The 13,388-nt window shown below is 35.7% G+C and overlaps 1 protein-coding gene across 3 annotated transcripts in view; it reads right to left on the reverse strand.

Moving 5' to 3' along the window:
- The window catches only part of LOC139144717 (VWFA and cache domain-containing protein 1-like), a 51,705-nt gene that overhangs the window by 26,608 nt on the left and 11,709 nt on the right, over positions 1 to 13,388 (reverse strand). For all 3 annotated transcript variants that reach the window (XM_070715442.1, XM_070715441.1, XM_070715444.1), the window contains exons 2-4: positions 3,527 to 3,722; positions 2,964 to 3,026; positions 309 to 470 (exon numbers count right to left, since the gene is read on the reverse strand). The gene's annotated coding sequence lies outside the window, so the exon portion shown is untranslated. The remainder of the gene's footprint in view (positions 1 to 308; positions 471 to 2,963; positions 3,027 to 3,526; positions 3,723 to 13,388) is intronic.

A 13,388-nucleotide genomic window follows, 5' to 3' on the forward strand; every position in this document is an offset into this window, starting at 1 on the left:
TTTTGACGCCCAATGTCTTCATTATCACTAAACTGGTTATATTTGGAATATTCGAAATATATTCGAATATATTTGGAATATTCGAAATATATTCGACAGACACAAAGACTGTGCAGAATTGGCAATGATTTGAATGAAATGACACTCTAACAAATTCAGAATAGTTATGTACAGACACTGCTACTTTTTTATAAAATGTGTCGTAGAAATGTTGATAAATTGACTTTGCCAGACCGATTCTATGATTCCATCCATCGATCATATCCATCATTGTTTTCGATAGAGATCGGAGCGGCGTATTCGCTCACCTCTGTTCTAAATCTGCTGTTATACTCGACATCGTCATCGGAAAAATCACAGCAGGGGTCAAACGTCGCTTCCGTTTGATCTTGGGAACTTTCAACGGCTTCTTTTAGCTCCTTCAAAGCATCCTCAAGTGATTTGAACTTGTAATCCAACGCAGTTTGCAGCTGCAAATAATGATAAAATATAACCGGAAATCATCGTCCATCGAAATACAGTTATGGTCTGTCAGCAGACCAGGATATATCCGTAAATGTTCACTCCACTATGATGAAGAAACGTGTTTGCTAACTGAATGTAAATAATTAGCATAGATATAAAACAAGGTAAAGTGGGTAATGATGGCTCTGGACTTATCGTATTAAGGGGCTCTCTCAGATTCGATCAATGATTTTATTTGATCTTGAGGCATGACAAGGCCATCATTAGAATGATGAGAGGCTGCATTCCTGGCTTGTAATTGTGGCAATGATTTCAAGGAGTTGCTGAATTTTATCAAATTGATGAGTCCTGGGTAATTATAGTATATGCAACATGCCAACAGGGTATAGTTTCTGATCACCTGGACCATCGTGGTCTAATGATACGTATTTCATATTTCTTGTTTCATCTTCCTATTTATTTTGTCACATTAAATAATGGAAATTATTTGATAAATTTTAATTTGAAGAAGTTATCGGGTAAGTTTTAATTTCATGTAACCTGTAGAAATACTTGTAATTGGTCATTGCCTACCCGAGAAGATAAACCTTAGGGAGCATTCAGTTATTATGGCCGGTGGTGGGCCGGCAAATTCTTGCTGCAAATCGGTCAAAATAAGTGAACCCCCTACCCATTGCAACAAAAAATTGATGACCACCCCTTTTAAGATGACAAAAATGTCACGCCCCCCCTCCCCATTGCTTCAGTAAAGCTGCAGACACAAACAACTCGGGGCGATGATAAAATCAAAAAAGAAGATTCTCAGATTTTGACCGTCCTTACAAGCTCACAAGTTGTTAATGTTCAAATTTCCCCTTCTGACTTGCAATAATTTTGAAATCACCCCTCAAAGGGATTGGACAGAAATTAAAGCTGGCCCGCATTATATTTTTGTGCAAGCATATGTGTACAAATTTTGATATTTGGATTTAATTGATAATCACGTGTTGACAATGTTGATTCACTACATGGTAGTCTATGAGAAAACTATGTCATACAAACTAAATGTAATAAAAAACTGTATCTATCCACCATTTATAAATATTTGATAATTGACCTAATTGTACTTAATTGAAATAAGGTTGTTACAAACGGTATGTGGACAACAATTTTACTTTAGAATTTCACCAACAATGTTCAACCTCTATACATGGGAGTCTATGATAAAATCGTGAATACTTTTTTTCCATGATGAAAAGCTTGCTATACTTGTGCATATACAGATGTTCAATAATTGGCATAATTTTACTTGATTACAATATGTTGGTGCATACTATATGTAGAAGAAATCTGATTTTGGAATTTCACTGAAAATTTTCATCCACGATATAAAGGAGTCTATGAGGAAACTATGAGCAATTTTTTTCCAATACAAAAATAGGTAAACCTGTGTATTTATGTGCTCTTGATTATTAATATTTATGTACTTGATTAGACTAAGGTGGTAACAAATGGATTTATTCACCAGAAATTGGATTTGGAATTTCACCGAAATATAGATTCACTGTACATGGAAGTCTATCAGGAAACTATAAATAATTTTTTCCAAAAACAAAAATAGGTAAATCTGTGTATTTATGTACTCTTGATTATTAATATTAATGTACTTGATTAGACTATAGTGGTTACAAATGGATATGTGTGCAAGAAATTGGATTTTAGAATTTCACCGAAATGTTGATTCACTATACATGGTAGTCTATGAGGAGACTATGAATAACTGTTTTCCAATATAAAACTATCTAAATCTGTGTATTTATAGACGTTTGATAATTCATTTTAAAGTACTTAATTAGACTAGGATGGTTAAAGGTTGATATGTGTGCAAGAAATAGGATTTTTTGAATTTTTCACCGAAATGTTGATTCACTATTCATCGGAGTCTATGAGAAAAACTATGAATAATTTTTTACTATGCTAAACTCAATTAATTTGTGCTTTTACAGGTGTTTGATAATTGATACAAATGTTCTTGATTCAAATAGGGTATTTGAAAGTTCAGATATTGATGTTGACAACAAGTATGATATTGGAATTTCACCTACAAGTATTATTTCACTTTTCATGGTGCTATTAGTCTACAGGTAACTGTTTAATATTTTTCCTGACAAAACTTGCTATATCTCTAATACGTAAGTAATAGGAATTGTTCATTGCCCACAGTGAGCTTGATTTACAACCAGACAAGCCTCAGAATTGCCAAGTCAAGATGTTCATGTGACAGATAATTATACTAAGTTCAGATTTAGTTAACTGACTTCGGAGAATGAAATCATGCAGATATTTCTGAACACTGAAACTGCTTTTTTGACTGGACGGATACTTATGAAAATTAAATGACCCCCCCCCCTCTGAGCTGTTTGAAAAATGCATGACCCCCTTTGCAGTTTTCAAATTTAAGGTGACCCCCTGGATTTTGCCGGTCCATCCCCGGCCGTAAAAACTGAACGCTCCCTTACCGTGTTTACGACTTCCCTACCGTCTATACGGGTCTTCTCAAACACCAAGGTTTCAAAATATTCCTGCAACAGTTGGTAACATAATATTGAAACAGAACAAACATTTTTAGTAAATACTAATCTAGCTAATCTGATTCAGGACTAAATCAAGATTATATTTAATATTTCTTCAATATAGGTATGTTGGAATAAATGTACTTTCATCAATAATCTAGACCTGTTCTCCACTGTAGACGTAATTTCTGCAATTCCTCCAGCCAAGATGTCAAGGTAAGATTTCAATGTGTTGCTGAATGGACTTTCACTTGAAGTAAGCGTTCTAAAAGTGCTCCTATCTTTAATATTGTTCGTCATCAAATGTGTGTTTTGCATGATATTTTCATCGTGATATTTCGTCCATTATAGAGGCAATCTCCGGCGAGATATTGCACAAAGTCCCAAATAATTCCGAAATGTGTATTCTATGGCAAACAACATAACAGCCATCTGGTCAGTGTAGACTGTCTCAAACCAGTTCATATTCATTACGGATCAATCTGAAGAGCTGGTATTATTTTTCTTACCTGCATTGCTTGTACACCGAGCCCTCTATTGGCCAAGTTTGACAATTCTTCAAAAAGCATATTTGTATCGAGAGTTATGGAAGTTCCACATGTCACCATGGTTACCAAAAGGCATAATTTCACGAATGACTTAATACTTCTCATAGTGGCATTTCCTTCAGTTGTGAACAATTTTAATTGAAGACGTCCACAGTATCTAAAGATAGAAAATTGCACCTAATTGGTTCATGAAGATATGTCGAAACTAAACCATAATATGTTATAGATTTAGGGAAAAGCTGAAGACAAACATCATGCAAGTATTTATTCAGATGTATAGTGTCAGTCGATTGACTGTAGATTTTAAATAATCTATCGAAAATAGAAAAAGAGACTTCGTAATTCTACGTTAAAGTGCACTGTCACTCAAAGGGGTCAATTTGCGTCCTAAACAATCCTGGTATGCAATTATCTGCACCACATCTACCCAGATGATTTAGAAATAAAAGAAACAACTGAAAGTGTGGACTCGGCATCATACCTAGATGTATTGTTTGAAATTAGACATAATACACTATACACTAAGCTTTATGACAAAAGAGACGATTTCAATTTGAAATCATAAACTTTCCCTTTTGTCGAGCAATATACCATCATCTCCAGCCTATGGTGTGTATATTTCACAACTCCTCAGATACAGTAGAGCATGCCATTCATATGAAGACTTTCGAGTTAGACACAGCCTATTAGCTCAAAGTTAGTGAGGCAAGGATTCTCAGAAAGTAGATAAGTGAAATAATTTAAGAAGTTCTACGGTAGATACGGAAATGTTGTATCAAAATATGACCTGTCTGTTTCTCAAATGATGAGTGACAGCATACCAAATTTTGACTCACAAAAGTAATTTGGTGAATTCACCAAATAACGATTAATTTGTCGCTTTGGGTCAAACTTGACGGGTGCGGGTAGCTGGCAGGGTACGCTTACCCATTGCGGACACCTGGTACCACCACTATTTCGTGGTTCAAGAAGGCCCCATTGCCTTTGTCATCATCTATATGTTCCTTGGAACTGGTAAATTTCATAGTTTACCTTGAATGATAACGATTATTGGACCTGATTTGATATCTATTGCGTCCTAAATCGTTTTATTTGGCACTGTAACAAATCGATTGGCATTATAGGTTTTCGATAATTTCAATTTAATTTTGAATAGCTTATCGTACTTTGAGGAGTTGATCGAATTATTTATTGTTAAATGTGATCTCTTCTTACTCCAGTTATTTGAAATCTTGCATATAAGTAATTATTTGTAAAGGTTAAATAGTATTCTCTGAAAGTTTAAAGGTCAAGTGAGAAATCATTGTTAGGGTCCCTTGTTTTCTCGCGAACGCTTATGACCACATCCCCTGTGATACCTGTCAAGATACCATAAGGGGTATCATTCGTATCATTCTTATGTTGTATCTCTGCTGCATGTTCACAAGTAATGTGAACATGGATAAATCAGGGATTGATCTAGATAACAACTCTGTCAAGTTTTTATATAGCTGAACTGATAACTAGATGTAAGAATTTTGCCGTCTCATTTGCTATTGATTAAAAATAGTGTATAATTAGTTAATGCCAAAGGTTTTACGGTTTTAAACCTCACCATTGTGACGTGAACATGTTCTGACAATTTAATAACATACAATACGACAGAAATAGACCAAATTACTCCCAGGTAATATTTTTCCATTCTGATACGATTTGACGGTTGGTGATACTGAAAATATTTCCCTAGAGAAAAATGCGTACTTAATTTGAAAAATAAATGTGAAAGAATGGTTCAGTACACATTTACATATGATTGCGGTCACAGAGTTTTTATCACACTGGAAGATTCCTTATATGCAAATAACTGTGATTGGGATGAAGCTGACCAACATTTCATGAAACGAAAAACGTTTTCGCATCCATGCATGAACGTGTACCTTTTGACAAGTTCATACCACATTTTCAAGTAACGCATATTGATTAAAAGTTTGTGTACTGGTTTGACCTTTACACCATTTTTCGTGAAAAAGTGTCATTACATGTACCGGTTTTTGAAGCAATCACGGTTTTGAACCGAATACATTTTTTCAATCCAATAGTGTCCCACATTCTTTACTCCCATAGGAAATAATTTATATTGTCGTTGTCATGGCCTCACATGGAAAGGCTATCAGGTTTGGTGCTCTACGGTACAAAAATTGTCGTCAATTACGTTAATGCCCTATGAATATAATTCATGAATGGTGTCCCGTAATAGCGTTTACTGATCACTGCTTTGCCTAGACCAACCCTTTAAAAATAGAGAAGATGTGTTCTCTTCCCTATTTTGCAATATAGATGTTTCATTTCATGGTGGACAAATCGGAAGGCCCTTCATTTTCCTATTGAGTATTGAATTCAAGTAAACACCTTGAAATCTTCAGGAATAACAGTAGCTCTCAATAAAGAAAGATTGAACTTTGATCTCAAGGAAATAAAAATGAACGATAGTACAAAGAAAAATTCGCTCTGTAACTTTATCGGCCACTTTAGCATCCCCGGGGTTTCACTTCCCAATTTGGTAAACCGACCACAACGCATTTTTATTCTTTTTGCAAGCCTTTAACATTCTGAGGGGAAGCGTTTCCCTAGCTGTCATGACGTCACATAATACCAAATCTTGTACAAGCGCGCATGTATCAGTGTTTACGGGTGGGCTTCACCCTTAAGGTTTCTGGATTTGAGTTGATTTGATTTGGTAGAAAACGCCCACGTTACAACTCAATAGTCAGAGTGGTCAGTGATATAACAAGTGTAATATCTACGTTCTTTACATATATAGGAGGTCCATGACCTTGAATGTAATTTTTTATACATTTGTCATTATTTTGCAGAAACTCAAAATCTGTACTATATCCGAAACTTTAACGTCCTTGTCATGCTTGTACAAACAATAAACGATTCAACTCGGCATAAAAATCGTCAACGTTTTCCTAGTTGAAGATGATCAAGATATAGTGTTACATACATATTATGCTAACCAGTCGCATTGATATAATTTTAACATCTAAAAATCTGATTGAGGAAGTTCACCTTTATATGGCAGTCGCTCTGCTAACCTTAATTTCAACATCAAGTAATTGCTGCTAGAAAATACTTCAAACTTCTCCTCGGCAACAAAACATTAATTTACGTTTAGTGTATTTTGTGTATTTTGTAAGTGTGTTTTTCGTGTCGCAGTTTTATATAGAGAACTGATTAGTCGCGGCCCCGACACTGCCGTAATCAGCGTGTCAGTGCAGTCTCTTCTCCGAAGGAACATTACGACTCTATAACGCTCTCTTTCGAGAGTTCACCATACTTTTTCATCGGTCGCCACAAATTCATCTTCAGTTTTGTTGAATAATTGAAAGATCAAATGTAATAGTATATTATCCCACTCGTTTTTTCATTTGGAAGCTAGAATGTCTAATTTTGCTCAACTGTGTTCGAGGTACAATGTAGATATATGTTTTCGTCAACATGCTTTGTTTCGTACTACTGTTTCTGTTCTCTATAAGGTTTTATACAATACCTTCCCTTTATTACATAGATGAGTATTAAAGGGCTAATTCTGCAATTACGACGACAATATAGATGTTACGATTGTTAAGTATTACATTTATTGTTTGTTACAATATTTGTTGATACCATTTATTGCAATTATGGATGAATTTACATTGAATTCATTATTTACAGGCGATATTACATTTATGTATAAATTTTATTAAATTATGGGCTATGATACAATCATTGAGATTATTACATTATTGAGGTTACAAGACCCCACATTAACTCTATAAGCTAAAATATGAGCCCCTACTAGAGGTAAAACAAAATGTATAGTAAAGTTTAGGGCAAGCTCTGTCAAGATTCCGCTTTCAATAGTTGTCTTTATCTTTGTAAATCCTTTATTTTTACTTGAACCATCTTCTTCCTATGGTTATTAGTGAGACTATATTTAATTTTGTGGAATATCATATTAGGATACACTCCCATTAGGAGTTACAGAACGTCATCAGTGAATTCATAGAGTCGACATTCGAAAATGAATAAATTATAAAACAGTTACAGAGAAATCGGAGTTTGGCTTTAGTCAAATTGTTTTGTAGAACCATGATTAGAATATCACGTATCTCATTTCAGATCTTGATTTGCGTCGATTTAAAGAAATGTTTTGCGTTTCTAAAGCATGGCGCAACAGGTACTGTGAAGTAAGCCTGTTTACATGTAATATAATGATGTATAGAATATTGTACGGAAGTCACAACCAATGTTTATGACTCGTCGTTGAAATCGTTAATTAAGTTGTCACTTCCGTATTTTACTGCATGAAATAGGATGTATCTGTAAATTACTTACAGCTACCACACTACTAGTGACAAACAATAGATACAAAGGTGCTGGCTCTGGCAGTCACCACTTCCGGAAAATGACGCGATCAGTCCTCCAGTGGTTCAAAGATGAAATCAAGCTGGTTAAAATATTAGAAAGTGACCCATTTTGTCTCCGCACAGTTGATTAGTCATTACTGACAAGAGATAAACAGAGACACAGCCAAAGTCATCCCACATTCCTTCACCTCTTGGGGCACATTTCTGGTGAACATATGCAGTGGATTACATTAAAAGATCTAAAGATCCGGCAATAGTCACCTAACATTCTTACTCGACAAAGGAAGACATACATAAAGTGAAATATAGAGGTGCAGCAAAATATAGCAACTCGTTAAAGAGACTATTTTTTAGTTCAGTAAGGTACCCTACGACAAGGCAAGAAACTAGTTTTGTGTTTTGCCTGTGTGCTCAATAGGTTTTGATTGAAATCTGTTTATAAATGTCAAATCGAAATGTGGCTCGGCAAAATTAAAGTTAAAAGCCCCAGACTGCTCATTTGTCCTGCATTCTTTGGCTTTTTCTGTTCTACAATTCTAATGTATATGCTTTTATTCCGATAGGCTCATGCACTGAAAACATACTCAATAAATAAACATAGTGTGGTTCAAGTTAAAATCAAACTAAAACTGGGGAAGGCAGGTAAGCATAGACTTTAAATCATTCAAGGTTTTATTTTCTCAACTATGCTTTGTCCAAGTAAAATAGAATAGACACATACTATACTATAGATGCGTAATGTATTACTGTTTTTTAACTTGATTTCAATTTCCTTATTTTGACATTCTCCTATCCACACGGCCTGGAAACAGATGGCAATTGCCCTATCATCGATACACACTGAGTTTACACTTTGTTTGATTATGTGTTTTGCATCCAATACGCCGTACCGTGCTCACAACTACACCCAATCAAAACCCGCTTCAGTGGATATTCAATCACTTATCAGTCAAAGCAAGCGTTCATGCTCACAGATTTCCCAATACCTTGTCTCCGGTGCAAGTAATTCATTTGAAATGTTTTACGTAGGGTCAAAGGTTATCAGCCACACACGTAAAACAATATTTGACTAGAAATTTAAGGTGAGCATTTTGTAGCATCGTAACATTAGGTATACATGTACGTCTGAATTATATAAGTGTTTAAGGGTGTGTTCGGTCATTCTCTGAGTGTTGTGGACGTGACAACATTTGTGCATGGAAATGTGGTAAAACGAAGTCACATATTCTTCGTGAAACCAGATATTAAGTAACTTGTGCAAACGTGTACAGAATAATAATGATTCTATGATGGTCAATCTATTTGCTCTAAATTTTGATAAATCGATGTTTGTGTTCCAACCTATCGAAACTAGTTGAACGGATACTATAATATCGTAATTATGCAATATCACAACATTTTTATTCGTGTGCCATTACAGCAGTATTTTCGAATTACCAATCTCAACTCAAACCGGTTTCTCCTAATATTGTTTCATCAATCTGATCTGATATATAAAGAAAATTTCAGCTTGTCCAAACGGCACAATTTTACATGAATGAGAAAACCATTTCATCTTATTGACAATACTATCTCCACTTGGGTCAAAATTAAGTACACACTTATGTAGGTGTGACGTTATGTTATCGGCAGTTTTACTTTTAGACTACAAAATAGACAATTAAGTGTGTGGTTCGACATGTGCGACTACTTTATATGTTTTTTGTGTGTACTGTAGTTGCCTTGCTACAGGTTCTCTTAGCAATATGTTCGTATATGGTGGAAATACACTGTTAAATGAGATGGACCAGGTATAACATTCAGAAAGGTATATTTTAATCTCCCCCTCCTTGTATGTTTTACAGCAGACGTTGAAAACAAGGTTTTCAGATTACAACCAAGTAGTAATATGCGGGTAATCCATTATTGCAAATTGAACACAGTTTGTTTAACACGTGCACAGGACTCGGCTAAAGGTCAACGCAATAAAAGATATAGCGACTGTTTAAAGGGACGTCTTTTCCGTTACTTTTCAATTACTTGAATGTTATGATGGTAATTGATTAAAAGTCAATTAAAGCACACGTTTTCAAGCAATAAATCTATCACTCTCACTTGGCAAGCTTCATTTGTATGAGTTCGCTAGAGTGACGTGCCCTTCAGAAACTTCTTTTAGTATGTCTGTTTTATCATAATTTGCGAGTGTAACAAACTTTAGCAGGTTAATATCGTAGGATATGTACTAAACCGTGTATTAAAGGAAAACCGTGCAGGGTCCTGTTGCCAAAATTAGATATGATTAAGTGACCATCACCAAATTATTACTTGGCCATAGTCTAGTCAGGTATTCAAGCCTCAAGGCTATGAACTGTGATAAAGAATCAACGGAACAAACTTCCTCAAAATACGCTCTCCCTCGTCAGAGATCAAAAGTCCAGCGTTCGTATGCGCCGGCTTATGAATCACCTGTTAGACTCCAGCTTCTTCTTATGCCGAGCCTATTGCTAAAATGGGTTAGCGTAGTCATGGTAACAGCAAGACGAATGTCTAACCCTGGTAGATGCGACTGAAGGAAGTTGCCGTGCAACCTTCACGTCCTTGTGTCTTTAATAGCATATTTTTCAAGCAATGCTGGTTAGATATGGAAACAATATGCAAACCTCTGTCCTCTTCCTAGGACGGCCAATGGCATACAACATGTAATTTTACTCACGGTGTAATGTATGTCTTCATTAGCTTAATGATCATTCAACAACCAACACTAATGAAAATTTGGAAATCAGTTCGCTTAGACCTTATAAATTACGATCTTTTACAGAGCTCAGGCGAAAGTAGGCAATTTGAAACTTCTCCAAACAGTTGATCAAATGTTGAAATGGAGACGTAGTTTTATTTTCTCACTTCGTCAGTCTAATTCGATAGTAGGCGTTTTGGAAGTATAAGGTTTATTTTCTACTAAAAGCTTTGTATATACATAAAGAAACATCCCGTTGAATACACTGAGAGGCCAAAGTTGACCTATACAATTCTCCCAAGTTGGCCTAAAGGCAAAACTAGCCCAATCATCGACATATTGTCAAGCGGAACGAAACATGTAAAATAGAGCCAGCATCCAGATTAATTAAGAAGTACAGAGACACAACACACACAATAATCTATTTTTACCAGTTTGCGACCTAAAACGCCTTACCAGTTTGCGACGTAAAATGCCTTACCAGTTTGAGACCTAAAATGCCTTACCAGTTTGAGACCTAAAATGCCTTACAGTTTGCGACGACCTAAAATGCCTTACCAGTTTGCGACCTAAAATGCCTTTCCAGTTTGCGACCTAAAATGCCTTACCAGTTTGCGACCTAACATGCCTTACCAGTTTGCGACCTAAAATGCTTTACCAGTTTGCGACCTAAAATGCCTTACCAGTTTGCGACCTAAAATGCCTTACCAGTTTGCGACCTAAAATGCCTTACCAGTTTGCGACCTAAAATGCCCAAGACAGTTATTATAATTCACTATTATACAGGTCATCGTCCGATTACATAATTTTACGTGACTGTCTGTACAGGCATTCTACAACCCCTGGTCTTTCACCAATCGCGTAAAATGCAGATGTAAGCTTTGGTTAGTAATTGGAGGGGAGAGAGAGAGAGAGAGAGAGAGAGAGAGAGAGAGAGAGAGAGACAGACAGAGAGAGAGAGAGAGAGAGAGAGAGAGAGAGAGAGAGAGAGAGAGAGAGAGAGAGAGAGACAGACAGACAGACAGACAGACAGACAGACAGACAGAAAATGGGGACGATGAGGTTTAATTTTTATGTGTATGAACGGTGACGTGTCATACTAGGTACACACAAGCTCAAACAAGCTCGCACCACAGGGACTGTAACCTCTACAAATGTAATAATCTCCACAAATGTAATATCAACCACAATTGTAATAAAGTGCACCCATAAATGTAATATCGCCATAAATGTAACAAAAATCAACCATAAATATAACAAAAACACCAACCATTAATGTAATAAATGGTAACCATAAATGTAATAAAAAACACCCATAGGCCCTAAATGTAATACTTATCAACCATAAATGTAATAAATCTATTTTGTCGTTGCAATTTAGGAATTAGCCCTTTAATATTGATCTATGTAATAAGGAAAGCAACTCCACACATTATTCATTTCTTAATTGTTTGCGTTTAGTGTGTTTTGCATATTTGAAAGTGTATTTTACGTTTCCCTGTTTTGTGTACAGAACTGATTGGCCATGGCTAGACACAGCTGTAATCTGAACGTCAGTGCAGTCTCTACTCCAGAGTGGGGAAGACTGTATAACACTACGATCCTTTAACGCCGTTTTTTTCGAAAATTGCCATACTTTCTTAATCAATCGCCTCAAATTCGTCTTCAGTGGATAAATTGTGTGGAATAATCATAGATTGTCTGTATTCCTATGTTGTCCCACTTGAAGTTTGTTCCTTCACTAGGGATGCCAGGATGTCTAATTTTGTTCTACTGTGTTCAAGGTAGTGTTCGTATTGTTTTTTACTAGATTGAAATATATGTTCTCGTCAACATGTTTTGTGTCGTAAGTTTCTGTTATAAGGTTTTATATTCCTCTGTTATTGTTCTGAGTCATCTGTCATAAACTTTGTGTGGTATCACTGGTTGACGAGTTATTTTGACGCTTCCTTATTATGTAATTATCGGTGTCTAGAACTGCTATTCCACTTCCATTATCTAACGGTTTGATCAGTACCTCGCCGTTTTCTGATAGTGTTCTCAAAGTATTCTATTCTGTGTTTCGGAAAGGAAATCTAGTTTCAGGAAAGTATGCAATAACATTACACTAGTCTTATTAAAGTTATTATTTACTCAGTTTATTGATAAACAAATGATCACATATGCAAGTTCAAGTTTATTACATTTATGGTTGAGTTTTATTACATTTATGGTTAATTTGTTTATTACATTTGTGGTTGCGGGTTGTTACATTAATGGTTGACTATTTTATTACATTTGTGGTTGATTTTATTACAATTGTGGTTGATATTACATTTGTGGAGATTATTACATTTGTGGAGGTTACAGGGACGGCGTCCCGTATACAGGACTTGTGATCGAAAAAAAAATAACATATTCTTGCATGGAAGTCAGAATTCCTTTTGTAATATCGCTGGAATTTGTTCATTCTGGCTAAGCTGTTCAAATGTTGTCACACACGGCACATGTCTTGGGTCAGTTACATGTACTTGGCTTTGTCACTGGTCCACGTCATAGAAGTCAAATTCACACTCATTACAAAAGAATGACTTCGAAAAAAGCCACTTCCACATAAAGGTGAAGCTATATTTTCCGTAATTTGACTCAAACAATGATAATTACACTGTTAGCCACCAGCTCAGTGCAGGAAGATGCATCGCACTTGTCCGTATCGTTCCATCTTTGTTCGGAGATTTTC

This window comes from Ptychodera flava, chromosome 12 (assembly GCF_041260155.1).
Source record: "Ptychodera flava strain L36383 chromosome 12, AS_Pfla_20210202, whole genome shotgun sequence".
Lineage (NCBI taxonomy): Eukaryota > Metazoa > Hemichordata > Enteropneusta > Ptychoderidae > Ptychodera > Ptychodera flava.